The following is a 20,929-nucleotide window of genomic DNA, read 5'->3' on the forward strand; positions in this document are numbered from 1 at the left end:
AAAATATTGTTTGGTCGGATAATCTTTTAAGCAAACCAAAAGTGTCTCAATACTCCGTCATTTTTTTTAATTTTTTTTTTTATTAATTTCAGTTTGTTTGTTTACATGTTATGTTGATTGATTGTTCTCTAGTCTAAGCTGTCCAATCTAAAAACGCAAATTTGAAACATATAAAAAATGAGATTCTGAACAGTAAACAGAATATCAAAAGTCTGTTAAGAACTTCAATTTTAAAAGATTTTCTCAATTTCGATTATTTTGTCATTTTTATTGTATACATGAATCATGGTATTTTGTCAGTTTTATTAGATTTGACATTTTTAAATTTTCCAATAGTATTTCAATACTCTCTCTCTCTCTCTTTTGTTTATTTTTGTCGTTTCGTTGCTGTCTCATTGCCATTTGCCTCGTTATCTTTTAAAATATACTCTTTTGAAAACAAAAAGTCTTGAAAAACCTTTACATCAGCTTTTTAAAAAATAATGTTTTAAGAATATCTCCATCATTATCTTTTACTTTGCAACTTATCAATGTCGACCAGGATGAGACGTAAGTGTGGCTGGTAATTCACGATGCTCACACCATACATACAATTATCTGCTTACCTGACGCAACGGGTGTATTTCTATTCCATGCAGCTACTGACATTGTTATGTCCAAGGATCACAAAGTATTTCACGCGTGAAATATTTTTTGAATAAATCAGTGTACTTTGCCAGTGATTTTTATCATATTGCCTGATGCTTGCAGTGTTGAGAGAATATTTCATATTGAGTGGTATGAGGTTTTTTTTCTGAAACATTAAAAGTTTAAATACAGCTACGGTGTGTGTGGAATAGTTAAAGTTTAACAAAGGTGAAGTAATAGACTAAGTTATCCCATGAAAACGGAATGCTTCAGTGTAAGATCATCTCGATGACCGGAGGCAGGAGAGCAATCAAACAATGACACACCAAGTCCGAATGGAATAACTATTTTACATGCAAGCTTTTCTAGATAATATTACAAATATTTAGTATAGGCTTCATAACAGTTTACAAAACGCCGCGCAATCATTATAATATACTTTATATATTTATATATAATAGTTATAGTATACCCCTGGACACAATGTTAAGTTATATTAAATTAACATGGAGTTGAAATCCAGCCGTCCGGGTGTATTGGTATGAATCGTAGGTAAAATGTACATAAGCTAAACAAAAATGAGTTCTATTCCCATCATAAACACTTGATTTTTTTCTACATACATTTTGTTAGTTTATTTAGTCTTTTCCGTACAGATATTTCTAAGTTTTATTGCATGCGGATTTGACATATCCGCCAAAATGTTACAGAAACAAGAAAAGCACACATACATGTTTAACCCCGCCACATTGTTTATGTATGTGCCTGTCCGAAGTCAGGAGCCTGTAATTCAGTGGTTGTCGTTTGTTTATGTGTTACGTATTTGTTTTTCGTTCATTTTTTTTTTTATATATAAATAAGGCCGTTAGTTTTCTCGTTTGAATTGTTTTCCATTGTCATATCGGGGCCTTTTATAGCTGATTATGTGGTATGGGCTCTGCTCATTGTTGAAGGTCGTACAGTGGCCTATGGTTGTTAATGTCTGTGTTATTTTGGTCTCTTGTGGACACTTGTCTCTTTGGCAATCATACCACATCTTCTTTTTTATAAAAACAGAAAAAACTCAAAATAGAGTAATCCGGCTTAGATCGCCCCTAGTAGAAGAAAGAAGCCCGATGTAAGGTTATATAAACCATGCCACACTTCAAAATAATGTAACTATATACCATTACATATTAGTTAACTATATTTACAAGTACCATTCTAATGTTAGCAAGCATATCAAATGGTTCCTTTTTCTTTATTTCATATGCACCATTATATATAGTAGGAGTGCTTTTCACTATGACGCAGCATAGTTTATTTAAGTAATTTATATTACTTTCATTTCATTTTATTGTACAGAAACTAAAAAGGCTAACAAACTATCTCCGAAAATACATATGTTAAATCTGGAACACGAAAAAAATCATTTGCACATTTTTAAACGGAAAATTATATACTTACTAGTAGATTTTTTCCCGACCAGCAACAGTTCGAATCTGGCACATGGCAGGTGCAGTCGACTTCAATCTCTATTAACTATGGATGCCATATTTTCATACCGATGGTCAATTGTTCTCTCCGGCCACCCAGGTCTTCTCTCCCAATTGAAACTGACTACGACGAATTTTATGAATCAAAGAACTTCGTGTGCATAATTCAACAGTCTCCCCCCATTCATTGCAAATTGATTATTCGATCAAAGCAGTTGCGGATCTATACATTTTCATAAGTGAGGACCCACTGGCTGCCTAAGAGGGGACCCACTCCCGTCACGCTTCAGTGATTCTCTATATAACCAACCAACATGTTTCCACAAAAGGGGACCGGGCCCCCTGCCCCCTAAATCCGCCCCTGAACATAGTATAGAAATAAATGATTCATCTGCAAGAATACTCAAATCTCGCCAATTTGCGTTGATATTTGTCTATTGTATATTAACAACACCGTATAAGCTTCCGGATATTTCTGATTTTTCCATCATTGGCCCGTTCCTTTTAAACAGAAAAATAGATTTGCATTAGCATGAACCCCCCCCAAAAATGCAACCAAATGACACTTTTACATTCGAAGGGACGACATCAAAAGTTCAATGTAGGATAAAAAAAAAAAAACTTAATTCATATAGTTTTTTCACTGACCCCATAACCCCCTCTTAACTTAATTTGGGGAAAAATTGATTGACCAATTAGGATATATATAAAATCGATGTCAATTAAACAAAACTAACAGCAATTTTGACCCCCACTACCAAACTATTTGAATTAAGTTTTGTTTTAATCCTTCATTGACTTTTTGATGTCGTAACGTTCCTATTCAGTTCTTTTGGGTTTCCTTTTTTGTTCACCATGTTAGTGACCTTATAAAAGTATCCCCAAAAAAGTATACCAATCCTTGACATTTTCGCAAAAATATAAAATACTTAGAAAATCTAGTCAGTCTAAAACAAGATACTCTCATTAATTGCTTGAATGACTTTTATAATAACACACTGTATGTATATCTTACAAGTACACAAATGTACACACATCCTGTCATTGACCTTAAAATCAGATATGTTATTAAAATTCTTCATTTGATTAATTCATTGGTGTGTGTAAGTGTGTATGTGTGGTTTTATTTTGTATTTGTATATCTTCTAGTAACACGTATCTAAAACTTTTTGTGTAACCAAATTGCTTAAATTTTATATTAAAGAATTAACAAACAAACAAATACTTTATTATAGTCTTATCTCTTTAAAACATTTGATATAAAATAAAAATTGAATATAAATAAAAGACCCACTCTTAAAAGAGCTATGAGAGACTGTAAAACACACATTAGAAATACATTTTTATTACATAACATAAATCAATATAATGATCTTAGCATAAAACACTATAATATTAAAAAGCAATTACTGAGTCGTATTTTCCACAACTGTTTTGAATTTTGGGTCCTCTATGCTCTTCAACTTTGTACTTGTTTTGGTTCCCTTTATAACTATTTTGATCTGATCGTTCCCTGATGAGTCTTATGTAGACGAAACGCACGTCTGACGTATAAAATTATAATCCTGGTACCTTTGATAAATAACTATTGTTGTCTTTTTTTTTTAGTTTATGCATGTACAAATTATGTAAATAAACCGCACGACTATCAATATTTCTTTGTATGTCATAAATCGTGACTTTTTTTAGTTCATTGTTGTTCGTTGACACATATTTCATGCACATTCGAGCGGGAACAAGTTATAAATAAATCCAACAGAAAAGTTCTGCAAAACGGGTTAGCTAGGACGAAGGACAAGAAGTTTTTTTTAATGAGAATCACAATTTATCTTATTTATGCACAAGTATTTTATGCACTAGACTCAATCGTCCCGAAGGAAGAGTACTCGATTTGAGTGTCAAGTGCGGATCGTCGAAGATTTGATACCAGTAGGTTCAAACCAAAGATATGAAAATTGTTTTTCTGCACCACGCAACTGAAAACTGGGGGCTTTTTGTTTTAACCCTTGTCCGTCCGTCCCATTATAGGTATACAGTTATTCCACACAACTTTTCAAAAGTTTTTTTAAAAAACATACTAGTATTTTTTCATCTTCCCTTAAATCTTCTCTGGGACGATGACCTTTTAAATTTAGATCACCGATAAATATAACGGGAAATGGACCTCATTTATGTATCTTTAAATTATTTATCAAACCGTCGACCGGAACATACATGAATTATAGCTTCGCAGGAGTCCTGATTAATTCGATTGATCTTATGCTTAAAAATCATGTCTCTAATAAGCATAAAACTATTGTATATATACAAAGAGGGATAATAAAAATAATTACTACATAAACATGACAGAAATCATGAAGTGGCTACAACAAAAACTAGAGGGTCTAAAGAGCCTGTGTCGCTCACCTTGGTCTATGTGAATATTAAACAAAGGAAGCAGATGGATTCATGACAAAATTGTGTTTTGGTGATGGTGATGTGTTTGTACGTCTTACTTTACTGAACATTCTTGCTGCTTACAGTTATCTCTATCTATAATGAAGTTGGCCCAGTAGTTTCAATGGAAAATGTTAGTAAAATTTACAAATTTTATGAAAATTGTTAAAAATTGACTATAAAGGACAATAACTCCCTTAGGGGGTCAATTGACCATTTCAGTCATGTTGACTTATTTGTAAATCTTACGTACGTTGCTGTACATTATTGCTGTTTGAAGTTTTATTTTATCTCTATCTATTATAATATTCAAGATAATAACCCAAAACAGTAAAATTTCCTTAAAACTACCAATTTAGGGGCAGCAACCCAACAACGGGTTGTCTGATTCATCTGAAAATTTAAGGGCAGATAGATCTTACCTGATAAACAATTTCACCCTTTGTCAGATTTGCTCTAAATGCTTTGTTTTTTGAGTTATAAGCCAAAATCTGTATTTTACCCCTATGTTCTATTTTTAGACATGGCGACCATCTTGGTTTGATGGCCGGGTCACCGAAACATTTTTAAACTAAATACCCCAAAGATGGTTGTGGACAAGTTTGGTTTAATTTGGCCCATTAGTTTCAGAGGAGAAGATTTTTGTAAAAGATTACTAAGATTTACGAAAAATGGTTAAAAATTGACTATAAAGGGCAATAACTCCTAAAGGGATCAACTTATTTGTAAATCTTACTTTGCTGAACATTGTTGCTGTTTACAGTTTATCTCTATCTATAATAATATTGAAGATAATAACCAAAAACAGTAAAATTTCCTTAAAATTACCAATTTAGGGGCAGCAACCCAACAACGGGTTGTCCGATTCATCTGAAAATTTCAGGGCAGATACATTTTTTGTAGATCTTGACTTGATAAAAACAATTTGACCCCTTGTCAGATTTGCTCTAAATTCTTTGGTTTTTGAGTTATAAGCCAAAAAAACTGCATTTTACCCCTATGTTCTATTTTTAGCCATGGCGGCCATCTTGGTTGGATGGCGGGGTCACCGGACACATCTTTTAAACTAGATACCCCAATGATGATTGTGGCCAAGTTTGGTTTAATTTAGCCCAGTAGTTTCGGAGGAGAAGATTTTTTGTAACAGTTAACGACGACGGACGACGACGGACGACAGACGACGGACGCAAAGTGATGGGAAAAGCTCACTTGGCCCTTTGGGCCGGGTGAGCTAACAACAAAGATATTATGGTATACTGGTGGCATAAATCTCATTACTTCATAACTAGATTTTTGATATTGTTTGTAATATACAATACATAGATATGTTAAAGGGGTCAAATTTACATTTATTTGTATTGACAATGATTTACATGATAAAGATACTTCACTGTTACAAATTAAACGTTGTTATACGATGGATATCAAACAGCATATTTATAATGGTCATGCTTATCCTTGTTAAGCATTAGATAGCAATTTAGTTCTGCTGAGACTTCGTACTTAAAAAAAGATACAACTTATATAATAGCTAAGGGTACAGCATATATACTAGCTAAGTGTGACTTATCTCCCCTTTTTTTGTCTTCTTATATGCAAATATAATTAACTACTCTTAACAATATAGTTCTACAGTCTAAATAAATACATTTTAGCAAATTGTGGCTCATGGCAATTACACTCAAAGTGTACTAAATAATTAGCAAATGCTTTTGATAAAGCACCCACTATCTGCCGTATAGGAAGTTATAATTTTTTTTCTTAAGACAAATCGAGGTTGGGATTTCTTAATGGTATAATCGCCTCCATTAGAATTACTATGGTTAAAATGAGACCATTAACGATTATGGGTTAAAAAAAAATTGTTTATCGGTAGGTAGGGGTATTATACATGTGGCATACAGAATGGCATAGAAGCATTTAGTGTATCGTTATTGTGAATGTAATACAACACTTTCCTGGTGGCTTGGAGCTACATAGAGTAAGAGAAAAATACCTCACCCCTTTCTACCAACAAACATATTACCTAATTGTTCATTGTAATTTAAATAATGAATTATACCATGTTTATGAATTAAAAGATTGAGTGGAGAATAAATATATTGTCTTCTAACCGGCGTTATAACCTTGCCAAAGTGGGTATGGCTTTTTGGGATGTATAAGTACACAGCCACGTTACTAGGTCAAATTGAATGTTGAAAAGTAAAATCTCTGTCCAATTAACACTCTAGTAACATTCCAAATGTCCCACCCTACATTCCGGAAGACACACATTGTACGACTTACCTTTTGCATATTATATATATGTTATGTTAATTTTCTCTCGTCCTGAGCATGCATGAAATATTTTTAACTGAGCGTTGATAAAACAACAGTTCATACTTCGTATATTTTGAAAAAAAATTAGAATATCAGAAAATATTATAACATTTACATAATGTATTAGATAATGTATTGTTCAAATCAAATGATCTACAATACTACTATGCGCAATTATTAATTGATCAGAAACCTTTTAACTAATAATCTACGACAATTATATAAAATATAAATTAAATGTAAATTGTAGTATTAAAGGATTTCCTACACCGATTTTGTCCAAAGGAACAGGGTTCTAGCATGTTAAAAAAAAAGAAATTGTAAGCGCCTTTTATGTTTTCATCATTTGCCGACCTTTCTGTAGCTGTGTATTGCATGGCATGGCATGTAACGACTACATTTCCCAATGTTTTTCTGTTCTGTCAAATACAATTTATCTAAAAAGTTCACCTTGAAAATCATTTTGAACTTCTTAAAATTTGAAGAAAAAAAAATAATTTAAAAATGCGGTGGGGTTTTGCTCGTTGTTGAAGTTATAGATAATGTATATTTTAAGGTTTTTCTTGTCGTAGAACACACCGAAGGGTGTCAGGATTGATCAAATGAAAGACCGACCGGAGGGAGGTCCTTTCTTTGAACAATCCTGACACCTCGAGGCGTGTTCTACGACAAGAAAAACCTTAAAATATGCATTATCTGACTTATATACCGTCAAAAAAAATATTATTTTATAAAGATTTGTAAAATTTAGTATCCTATGTTACCGACAACACTTAAGTGGGATATTCCTTTTTAATGCGTTCAGGTTTTAATACGCCCTGCGGCTCATTTAGAATGTGAAAAAAAACTCACTAAATAATTTAGATATAAACCTTTAAAAATTATTATCCATACACAATAGAAATATTACTGTAACTGCATGAAGTAAGACACAAATGTATTGTTACCATCCGATAACGGTGTATGACAAATACAAGACACATTGTACTAAGTAATTTATTGTACCACTTAGCTTATGAAAAAGGGGGATGGGTATGTGTTGTTTTCTATTTGTTATGTTATTTCTATCGTGGAAAAATGGTTATTTTTTTTTTTACCATTTTACTTGAATCGAATGAAAAATTCAGAAATATTGTCTTTTGAATAGCAATACATTTTATCAAAAGATAATCAGGATATAATTATATCATGTATATACCCTCTGCACCCGAGCCTTTCGTGAGTTACGTTAATGTTATTCAATAGAATATAAGATTATCTTATTAGTTGATCATTTAATAGAGTAAAAGGTATACATAAATTTTAAAAAAGTTAAGAACTGACACGAAGACGAATATAAATACTTGTAGGTCACAGTATGATTTCCTATTCAGTGTGGATCGTTTTGAACATGCATGAAATATTTGCCACTGGACGTTAAGCAAGCAACCAAAATCAATCAACCTATTCAGTTTGACTCAATAAGGTTTTTAAAATCTTACACACGAATATGTTAAATCTGGATTTATTTTTATGAAAGTCTACATTAAAATTCATCTGACATATATGATAATGTTTCTTTATTGTAGCGATAAATTAACAAAATTTCACGTACTTCACGTTATTTGTTTCTAAAATTCAAATGCGGGACTACAATGACGGTTTCTTTTACATTCTATCATCGATTGAACTTTAAAAAATAAATTTCCAATCGGCAACAAAAAATTATTAGACTAATAAAGTTTTGAAGTAAATCATAGATTGCATGTTTATCAAGGAAAATAATGACCTCACACAGGTCATTATTTTATGTCTTGGAGCATATATTCATTGAAACATGGTATCGTCCGGGTTGATTCTGAAAAAGAATGACCTGTCGTTCTGAAAGAAAATAACACCATATACAGTGGAGATCACTTCTAACCTCTCCTTAAATCTGTAAGGAGAACTGTTCTAGAACAGTACGCAGAACTAGCTGTCAGCCTGACACCTTTTAGTCAGTTCTAGGTTAGAACTGTTCTAGCTAGAACTGATTTGGTCAGTTATACCCTAGAACTGATTTGGACAGTTCTACCTAGAACTGATCCTGACAGTTCTACCCTAGAACAGTTTTAGACAGTTCTAGCTAGAACTGACCAAATATTTGGTCAGTTCTACTTCTAGAACAGTTCTACGGTTAGAATTGATTTCTAATTCTACGGCTAGAATTGATTTTTATAAATTCTACGGCCAGAATTGATTTATAAGTTCTACGGCTAAAATTGATTTATAAATTCTACAGCTAAAATTGATTTATAAATTCTACGGCTAGAGTTGATTTATAAGTTTTTAAGAACTCTTTGCCTTAATATAAAGGCTTGGGTAAAAAAGTGATTTAAATTACATAGAGTTTTGCTATTTTGCCGGTTTTATTTCAGATTTATAATGGGCAAGAGAACATGTTTAACCTGTTAACCACGCCATATTCTGCATGTATGTGCCTGTTCCAAGTCAGGAGCATGTAATTCAGTGATTTTCTTTTGTTGATGTGTCACATAAATTATTTGTTTTTCTTTCATTTTTATGCCCCACCTACGATAGTAGAGGGGCATTATGTTTTCTGGTCTGTGCGTCCGTTCGTCTGTCCGTCGTCTGTCCGTCCGTTCGTTCGTTCGTCCGTTCGTTCGTTCGTTCCGTCTGTCCCGCTTCAGGTTAAAGTTTTTGGTCAAGGTAGTTTTTGATGAAGTTGAAGTCCAATCAACTTGAAACTTAGTACACATGTTCCTTATGATATGATCTTTCTAATTTTAAAGCCAAATTAAAACTTTTGACCCCAACTTCAGGGTCCACTGAACATAGAAAATGAAAGTGCATGTTTCAGGTTAAAGTTTTTGGTCAAGGTAGTTTTTGATGAGTTGAAGTCCAATCAACTTGAAACTTAGTACACATGTTCCCTATCATATTATCTTTCTAATTTTAATGCCTAATTATATTTTTTTTATCCAATTTCACGTACCATTGAACATGGAAAATGATAGTGGGAGTGGGGCATCCGTGTACTTTGGACACATTCTGACTAATTTGTTGCTAAGGTAGCAGCAACCATTTCTGATGAAGGGCATTGTTTATTTCATGATGTGTTTGAACTGGGATGTTCTTTCGCGCACTTTCCGCCCAATAGTGTCCCATATATGCTCGATATGGTTCAAATCCGGGGCTACGATCGGGCCAAGGAAGATGAAACGAATTCCATTGGAACAATGGATCTTCCGCCACGATGCTAATTTCCAACTTTGGCGAGTTCTGCACTACATTCGATACGGAAAACTGTGTGTCTGTTCGTAAGCAAAGGTCTCCGAAATGGTCTTATCGCACGATAACCAGTAGCGATGAGTCGATATCGAACAGTTCTTGTTAAAAGGCTCTTGTAGGCCCACCACTCTTTTTTTTAGGATTGTCTTGTATGCAATGGGTTTTCTTCTGACCAACCTTCATTATGCTTGATTTTTCCCTAGCAAATGGTATAGGGGGTCTTCATTATCTCGGAAGGTCTTTAACATCGTTTATTGCCTGATTTTTATTCTCAAAAAGACATATAGTGGAATGGTGATGACCAACAATACGTGCAGTTGTTACTGCGACATCCCTGATTCTCTCATGCTGATAATCTGCCATCTTGCTGCAGTTAAAAGTTGTCAAGGACTCATTACAAGGTGTCAATCATATAACTTTAAAAACTTGGTTATTTAAAGTGTTGAAAACGATGAGGATAAAAACATCTGTTTTCTGTGTACGGGTACAGTAGCTGTATGTGCAGATAAAAACTTATCGATTTGATATTTATTGATTAAACTCCGGTGATACTTAAATAATGTTTTACTAGTTCTATTTTTACCAAATTATATCACAAAAAAATAAAAAACGTTTTTTTTTATTTTAATTTCAATTTGGTGTTGCAATACTTTTGTACCATGTGTATATATTGGAAATGTGTGTCTATTTAATAACAGTGCAGACGAGAGCATATTTTAGCGGGCTCGTTCACATTTTCTTTACAGATGCGTTTTGTACCTCATTTTTTTCATTCTAAATGCAAAATTGACATTGAGTGCCGGTTAAATTGTGATAATGTTTTACGAAATGAAAACTTGTTACTGAACTTTTCATTTCAAATAATTATGTAATTTTCAACTAGTGTCCGCATATAGAGTATGTTAATGTATACTTGTATCTGAGTTGATACATGTGATACGATATTTCATATTGTTATACATAAATCAACCTGTAGATGCCTTATTTGTTTATGTCGTGTTGAAATATTCATACGACTGATTGTTTTTTCTTTTTAATTGTTTTACATTTGTCCTTTTGAGACCTTCTTCAGCTTACTATGCGGTCTAGATTTTGATTATTTTTGAAGGCTGTACGGTGACCTATAGTGGCTATCCCTTTATTATATTTTCCTCTTCTTTTTTCTTTCAATATATTTTTAAGTATCTTTAAACATGTTTTATAAATTTACCAGAAAAAAACATTCCAAAAATAACAGCTTTTTTACCGATGTGTTCAAAATGAAAAAACATAAAGTTCTTTTAAACATGTTTATCCATTCTCTTACAGAATATCAAATTTGATGATTAGGTAATATCATCAATAATGTGACCCAGCTGCCATACGTGTTGCTAAATGAGAGATATGCATATGGTTACTTTAAAAAAAAAAAGTATTGTGACCAGTAGGCGTTTTTTTTTAATAGACAGCTTCGAGCCACTAACAAACAATAAAACATAAGAACTAAAACAGCTTTTGTCAAATAAATATTTTATTGTGCAGAAGAATTATTTACTATTGAAGATATAAAGCATATTGTACAGAGAAAATGCAACATATTAAGAGACATAGTGATAGTTTACAACATTTATATAGTACAATATATAGTAATTATAATGCAAGTTGCGTTTTGACTAGAATAATCAACGTGTGTTTTATAAACATGCACAAAAAATGAAGCGGGACAGACGGACGACATACGAACGTAAGAACGAATGAACGCACAGACAGAAAAAGATAATGCCACTAGGTGGGGCAAAACAAATCTATGTAGGTTAAAAATTAATGTATGCAATTTCATTAAATGCGAACTGCTGACAAAATAAAGTTTTCCAATAATGGCTTTGTAAGACTGACAACGCCTACATGTAAATGATTTTTATTTAAAAGTATGTATACGACAACTTCGAGTTTTATTTGGAAAACTATGCATCTTTCTACACACCGAAATCTGGTTGCCAAACCAGATTTCGGGTAATTAATCTCACCTTATGCGAGCTTGAACGCATACTACATGCATATTCGATGAATAAATCCTTAACCTAAGGTATCGAAACGCAGAATTCTCTGCTAGTTAGGATGACACCTTACACTTTTAAACATTACATATTATATATTCTATGCATTCACTTGTCTTAACATTTACTAGAAGCAAATTAGCAAGGATATTTTTATTTCATGAAACTTAAGTTTTGAAATCAAATTCAGTTCGTTTAAGTCACGTAAATATTTCCCGAAATCGCTCGTCTCAGTGTTTGTACTTTTAAGAATTCATTGTGACGTCACACTTTCCATTCACAAACCATGCATAGTACGAATTCATATTAGGTACTAAAACATATGATCTGATCTGATCATACTTGAATATTTACAAATGCACATACTAACTGTTTCAAATCCCCACTAGTGTTCATATGATTGGACCAATCTATTATCCTGTTTCTGCATTGTTCTAAAATAACACCGGTAAGCATATCGGATATACACCTTAGGCAGCAACCATTTGATTTTCTGGGGGGGGGGGGGGGGGGGGGGGGGGGGGGCTATGTTTTTTTCTGGAAAAAAAAGTTTGTTTCCAGGTTTTGGTGAAAAAAATAATTTGTTTTGGACCCTGAGAAAAAAAAATGTTTGTTTCATCCTCAGCTGCCACTATATGTAATGCTAAAATTGAAAGAAAAAAAATTGTTTTCGGTTTGTCGCTAAAAAAATAAATTGTTCTTCGCCGAAGGCGAGAAAAAAAGTTTGCACAGAAAAAAAAAACCATAGCCCCCCCCCCCCCCCCCCACCCCCCCCCCCCCCAGAAAATCAAATGGTTGCTGCCTTATCGCTTTTAGAAATATGTGCGTCGAGAATCTTCGCCGCTTGAACTTTCGACGTCATATTTCAATCACTTTTCTATTGTGGCGTCAGATATTCTTTATTGTGACGTCACAATTTTACGGGAACATTTGTGATGGACAGTTAAATAGCGGACAAATAGCAATAAGGTGTATTCATATCATGTCAATTTCCCCTCGATATTAGTGTTACTATGGATCAGACATCCAAACAAACATATTCAGTGTGAATTACCAACGCGATAATAGAAATCGTTCACATTCCCGGAACAAGTCTATCCTTACAAACAGTGTATGGAACATTGTTTTTGGTCTCTAAAGATTGTATGTCCAAGCTTAAGACTATCTTATCAATTTTATTTCATTATTTTTTTTATTGATTGTTTTTCTAATAATAGTAGCTACACCTTTGAGAAATAAATATTTTTATGAAAAAATTTAATACCACTAAATATATCACAAAGAACAAAAAATACATTATTTATATTGAAAATTGACAAGATAATAGCATGAACAAAAATATACGTAAAAATTGAAATTAAAAATTCTAGCAAACGATCAAATCTATACGGCATACATCCACTGGCTCTTCTTTTCATGACCTAAAAATATGTGTACATATAACGTCAGTCAAAACTACTAGCTTTATAGATTCTTCGAAATTAGTTAAATGTTATCTCTATAAATACTATTATATTGATCAGTATATTCATAGTATGGTATTTTCAAAAGAACATGAAGTATATACATGTACATGTATATTATGACGGGATAAAAAACGCGAATAATACATTGTATAAATCGAAATTAAATGTAGTCAAGATACAAATGTTTAGCCATTGTAGTATTCCAATGTTATACCTAGTAGATAGAATACTTCAATGATCATGCACATCTAGATACATGTATCTACCTGGTCCGGCCACTTTTCGACCCTCATTTCCAAATTATATAATTAATCTATTAATTTTTTAACGTATTGTCGTCCTGTCGTAAGTTGGACTATACATGTTTGTTATTGTGGTCTAGCGAGACAAAATGGGGGTAGTTCGTATTTATTTATTGAATGACCAAATGACATGATTGTACAAAGTCAGGCTATCTGACCCATGACCCATACATTGTTCGTTGCATCTCTTGTTTTCGTACTTTTACTTTTATTGGACGGCTAGATAGTTTAAGATGACTGTGTAAAGTTTATTACGGATTCATGTTTTTGCTTTAATGTATTGAGCTACAAAATCCAGAGAACTGCCCAATAATTGAACAAATAATCAAAAATACGAGTCTTATATGATATCAGCCTAGATTCACCTTTCGTCAATACTAGACCCTTTACTCAAAACAACCAGTTAGACGCAAGAAGTGCATAATGTGTTATTTTAATTAGATTGGCATGTCATGATTACTTTAGTACTTGGAATTCCTAATAGAAAATGTAGAATGAATTCATGTTTGAACCAGAAGTCACTATAACAACTATGAACTACTCAGATATTAGACATTTTATAAGTATATGAAAGGTTATATTATCGAAAGGTCGTGAATACCTGATTATAAGTTTAAATTTTCCTAGAGAAAAATATTTCTGTTTGCAGTTTTAAGTTTACGCATTTACAGCGACGGTTAAATAAGCACCAATGTTAGATGTTAAATGCTTTTTTGTATGTCCGATATGACGACATAACTGGGTCATTTACCGTATACCAGATACTATTTTATTTTAAAAAAAACACAGACAAGAAAAACTTAGGAAGTTGATTTTATTTATATTGATACGATGTTGGTCTTATACTAAAGCACAGTATTATTTATGCTGCATTCCGAAGGTCTCTTACATATATATATAAGTGTTTATAAAGCAAATAAGTACCTACCTGTTTTCCAAGTTTTCGTATGTACTCACATCAGGTGCTATTCCGCATTCTTCATATATATCCCAACTATTAATATTTAGATATTATCAATGCGTTTCATTATTAGCATAAAATAAGAAAGAAAAGAAAAACAAAGGAATCGTTTGAACCAAAAAAAATATCCTGGAAACATACCAAAAACAGTTTTAACCAATTAAAATCATGTTACAATTCTATTGTGGTATGTTTTTTACATCTCTGTTTAAGGTAAGGGATGGTTTGAACTCTCACAAAAAGACTGTTTTATAGTCGTTGTCGTTGGTGGAAGTCTCGCCTTTTTTTCTTTGATTTGTTTTTCATAATCAGGCTGCTGGATATTTGTTTGAATTGTTATCTATGTAGCTGACTAAGTGATGTGCAATTTGGCTCATTGCTCTTAGTTTTAGTCCGTACGGTCCCCTATAGTGGCTTCAATAGATGCCCTTTAGACTCTTATGAATATTTTTCTCAACGTATCTTTATTTCATATAACTTAAATTAAAAATATCGTCATACAATACTTGTTTGTACATGACTGCGTAGCAGATCTGTTGACAAAAAAATGAAAAGCCTCGCGTAAATTATTCGTTTATAAATTAATAGATTATTGCAAAATTAAGTGTTAAACTACCTCAAGCAAAGTTGCCCTAATATGGATTTATCTATTATTTTAAAGCAATTTTGTAGTCATATAGAAATGTTTTAACATGATGTTCTAGGTTTATAATACGAATGTTTTATTAAACAACCAGTTGGTGCGTTAGAGATCTGAAACAATAACATGGCACTATGCATGGTTGCCGGTTAAGGCCATTTTGCGTTTTTGTCCTCCATCTTTAATAAGGACAAAACACGAAGTTGAAAACGAGAAAGGAAAGGATTTTGCGTTTTTGAATTTTTGACATAGCGGTTTTTTAGTGTTTTCGACATCGCGGAAACATGAAATATCCTTATATGGAAATCTTAGAAACGGATCTATATTTGCAATAAAAAATTTGAAAAATATAAAAACTTAATGCAAACAATCCCATGAAACAGAAGGTAATAAATCTATAACAACAACAATTAACGTACCTTACTAAAAAATGAAAACTCGAAAATATCCAAGAGAGATTGCCCGCCAGATAAGAAAATCGTTAACACGTAAACACAGTTAAATCTTTCCCTTAAACAAGAATGTGTCCTAAGTACACAAATGTCCCATTCTATTTTTGATATTAACTCCAATTTTTTGGTAAAACTACATGGAAATTCAATAGCACAAAATAAAAAAATATTTTAATTTACATTTGACTTTGATGAGCAACATAAACGACCCCATTTAATTAATAATGGAATTTACTCAATTTTGACCCACTTTTAACATTTTTACAATTTGTATAAACTTTTATTTCCATAAATATTTTGATATGTCATGTATGTTCTTTCTACCTATATATCAAGTACATATGTACTGAAATTATTCATACATTCTATAAATAGTGAAAGTAAACTACTAATACCGTTGTTGATATTGCGATTCAGACAATTTAATTTTAATACCAAATCTCACCTATTGTTTGCCAAAAAATAGAAGTAGTTAGTAACACCTGTAAAAACATGGATGTGTCATTTATAACCCAACAAACAACAAAACTATACTTAATTGATTTATCATTCTTTGTTCCTATTTTATGTTAATGGGGCAGTTTGAAATCATTTTTGAAAATATGTAATATATTTTACACAAAGAAAGACTCTTGTCTATGTTATTAAATTAAACACATTTTTAAACTGGTCCTTACCATTCAATAAATTTAATATGTAAAAAAAATCACCAAAATTAGGTCATTTGTGAGGATAAAAAGTTATATGATTTTTTCATAGTACAATATACAATGTAATCATAAGTGATCTAGAGCAATCATAATTACTTTGAAGAACAGTAATATAATGTAATCAATTATATTTAAATTTAGGTGAAATTGTAATGTAATCGATTACATTAAATCAGCAAAGTAATTGTAATTTAATCGATAACATTTTAAAGAAATCGACCCCATCCCTGATGGACACACGGCCAAAAACCAACATTGCAGCCTACTTCCCCATCCTTTAGGTTGGGGTTACACATTAAAGTACCATGTACACATATATATTCATTTTAACTCCAAATTATGAAAAAAAAACTTGTATGAAACACTACATACAAAATATTAAAATGTAAAATGTTAGAAAAATAAAGGCAACAGTAGTATACCGCTGTTCAAAACTCATAAATCCAGGGACAAAAAACAAAATCGGGGTAACAAACTAAAACCGAGGGAAACGCATTAAATATAAGAGGAGAACAACGACATAACACCGAAACGTAACACACACAGAAACGGACCAAGCATCAGACAAAACACCACGAGAATAACAAATACAACATGAAAACCAAATACATGAATTAGGGATAGACAAGTACCGTGTCACATCTGATCTCAATATCTCAAAAATAAGAGAAAACACAAACGACTCAACGTTAAAATGCAACACACAGAAACGAACAATAATATAACAATGGCCATCTTCCTGACTTGGTACAGGATACTTTTAAAGGGGAATAAAAGTGGTAGGTTGAACCTGGTTTTGTGGCATGCCAAACCTCGCACTTTAATGGCAAAGTTAAATATAACATTGAAATGACAACATAATATTACAGGACTACAATACAAATAAATAGGAGAACATATTAGACAAAGAAAAACATGATTAATAGATAACAAAAAGCTTCAGGTTTAAAATTCAATACGCCAAAAACGCGCCTTGTCCACACAGGACTTACAAGTGACGCCCAGATATAAAAGATCGAAAGAGAAAAAAGTACAAAGTTGTACAGCACTGGAGATAAAAAGTTGAAAAGGTTTCGCCAAATACGGCATTGTTTTTATGCCCGGGATAAGAACATTCTTATTATATAGAACAATTCATGCTATTGCAAACAGTAAATTTTATCAAATGAATATGAAAGAGATATACATAAAGAAACTGAAGTATTAGAAAACCCTTTTTAAATATTCTGACCGTTTTTAGCTTTTTTATGTGTTGGGTTTTAACGTTTCCACTTCTTTAGACTCGCAACAGTTATATCCTACGCTGAGTTCATTTTTTTTTAATGTAAGGGACTTGTATTCTTTCTCTCTAGTTTACAAGTTCTACTTCAAGACAATCAATAAAAATTTAATCAAGTAAAAACTTATTTCTGAAATGGCTTCAAAATCTTAGCATAAAAAAACTATTTGGTATTAACAATTTAGGAAATTAGAGTGCTGTAGAATATAAATATTGTCATTAATTTACCTGGGGTCTTGTATAGGTCTTGATTCTGTAACAGAAAACAGTGTATTACCCTAATGTTACTATATGTTGCTTATTTAACTGTTTTCTAATTGCACTTGAAATTATTGACACAACTCTTTACACAGGCGAGATCGCATGTGGTAGATATTCAAATTTCGTCAATTGATTTAGACAAATGAAGGTAACAATCAACACATGAGGGAATCACAAACTCCAAAAGGAGCGAGACAGGGTATGTCGATAGGTTAAGACTTTATAGTCACATGTATACATACTTTAGTTGCCGTGCGAATCAACATGTCACAATCGCGGTAAAATTACAAATCAGACGACTATCATGGTATTGAAATATCTCAGAACGCCGAAACATGTCTATTCGATTTCAGACGACGACACATCGTAGTTTTTCCTGAAAGCGTTTGTGTGAACAAACAAGTTGATCTGGTGAAATCATGTACGCACCTTAATATGTTTACACCTGTTTATGCCGCAGTTAAACATTTTGATTTAAATTCAATCAAAGCTCTCTCACGGTATACGATTTTACGACAATTGAATGCTGGACTATGCAGAACAAATAAAAGAATCGACTAGGTGCGGTAAAAAATATTGTTTTAAATTTAATGTCTATACATGCTACTTGCGCACTAGAAATCCTCAAACCAAGCTATTTGTGAGGGATCAATAAAACACATATTGCACATGTTCAATTACGAGCAGTCAAGTAATCCTTTATTGCAAACCATACTTTACCATGTTTTAAAACAAGGACATTTGGTATGGTTGCTAATCACAACTATCCATTAAAGTGTTAATGTAATTATAGGCAACCGTGCGCCCTCCAACAATAACAAAATCCCAAACAGAATAGTCAGCTATAAAATACTTCAACATGAAAAATACGAGAACAATCAATTGAGAAAACTAACGGCATATTCTACAACAGAAAAACATACAAAAACCAAATATGACAGACATGAAAAACGACAACTACTGAGCTAAAGACTCCCAACAGGCACATGCAGAAAGTGACGGGTGTAATGTGTGTCGTTTAATGTGTTTCCGCCTTGAATATGGGGTTTCGAAAACTATAAATCAAACATAACTAATGTAATCGTTGATAAATGTTTATGTATCTTTTATTTTAATATGATGTATTTCAAATCAAATACATATTAAGCTGCTATTATATCACTGTTTAAGATGACCAGTTGTATTTCTTATCGATTTCATTATATTCGTTTTCATATATTCACATGCCATTATAACTCTATAGTAATGCTTTTCTAGTTTTGACATAATGCCTGTATATTTGATTTATACTGAATTGAGCAGATGAAATGACCATATAATCTTTATGGCCTGAACTCAATATACGACAATGATTTTGTATTTTAAAATGCACATACCGGGGTTAGACTGCAACGTAGAATATGAATCTGTGAATACCGGATTACTTCTCTGCACCTCATTATATCCAGCGGACCTATTAAAACAGAGCAGGTCATATTAAACTGTGGTCTATGATTTTTATTTAAGTTATATCGCCGAAGTTGGTTTTTTAATAAATTTCCGTATTAAGGTTGTTGAGATCGTTTTGTAAAGTAATATCTGTGAATGTTGATGTTTCACAAATTACTACTAAAACAAATTGTTTAATTGTTTGTTCACACTCGCAAATAAATAAATTTATGTCAAAAATAATTTCTACTGAAAATAGGCGTATGAGCTGTATAGTAGGCTTATTAGCATAATTCGCTTTTTCGTATCATGGTTTAATTACAAAAACATCCAAAAGAAACAATTCACAATGAATGAAATCTTTTTAATATTTAAACATTTCGTGGCTTTTTAGAAAAGAAGTCATCCTATTAAGCATCGAGATAACCGCTTAGAATGAAAATGCATCATTTGAATAAATCTTATGGAGTTGAATATGCAGAAATATAACATATGGTGTAGATAGCTATCAAAAGTACCAGCCCCCCTCAGGATTATAGTTTTATACGCCATACGCGCGTTTCGTCTACATAAGACTCATCAGTGACTCTCAGATCAAAATAGTTAAAAAGCCAAACAAATAAAAAGTTGAAGAGCATTGAGGACCCAGAATTCCAAAAAGTTGTGCCAAATACGGCTAAGGTAATCTACTCCTGGGGTAAGAAATTCCTTAGTTTTTCGAAAATTCAAAGTTTTGTAAACAGAAAATTTATAAAAATGACCATATAATTGATATTCATGTCAACACCGAAGTGCTGACTACTGGACTGGTGATACCCTCGGGGACGAAACGTCCACCAGCAGTGGCATCGACCCAGTGGTGTAAATAGCTATTAAAAGTACCAGGATTATAATTTTATACGCATTGTAGCATTCTCCTGTTTTCGTCTGATATTGCGATCACGTGTTTCAATTAATTTTTCATGTATCTGAAGCCTTGTTTCTATTATTAAGTATATTGACGCTATGTTTCTATCTATACGTATATTGACGGTCATATTAAAAATATTTGACGTCACACATAACAATCATCGTGGATCTGGAACTAGTACGAAAAGAAAATTTGCAAGTAGACTGAAATGAGTTCTATTTCAATTTCTTTTTTGTTCTAAACGGAAAAAAAATGTTTTGTTTTTGTTTACAATACAACATTAATGTTATTTATTAATATTAATATTAATATATTAATAGCATGTTAAATCTTGCAAAATAAAATTTAAAAATACAC

The 20,929-nt window shown here is 32.3% G+C and overlaps 1 long non-coding RNA gene across 1 annotated transcript; it reads right to left on the reverse strand.

Moving 5' to 3' along the window:
• Window positions 1-12,942: 12,942 nt before the first annotated feature.
• LOC139507099 (uncharacterized) lies at window positions 12,943-19,692 on the reverse strand. The gene is made up of 4 exons (XR_011660563.1): window positions 19,611-19,692; window positions 18,202-18,226; window positions 14,860-14,925; window positions 12,943-13,584 (listed from the first exon to the last, which is right to left on the reverse strand). It is a non-coding gene; the product is annotated as an uncharacterized lncRNA (long non-coding RNA).
• Between the last annotated feature and the right edge of the window lie 1,237 nt (window positions 19,693-20,929).

The sequence above is a fragment of the Mytilus edulis genome, unplaced genomic scaffold (genome assembly GCF_963676685.1).
Source record: "Mytilus edulis unplaced genomic scaffold, xbMytEdul2.2 SCAFFOLD_1641, whole genome shotgun sequence".
Taxonomy (NCBI): Eukaryota; Metazoa; Mollusca; class Bivalvia; order Mytilida; family Mytilidae; genus Mytilus; species Mytilus edulis.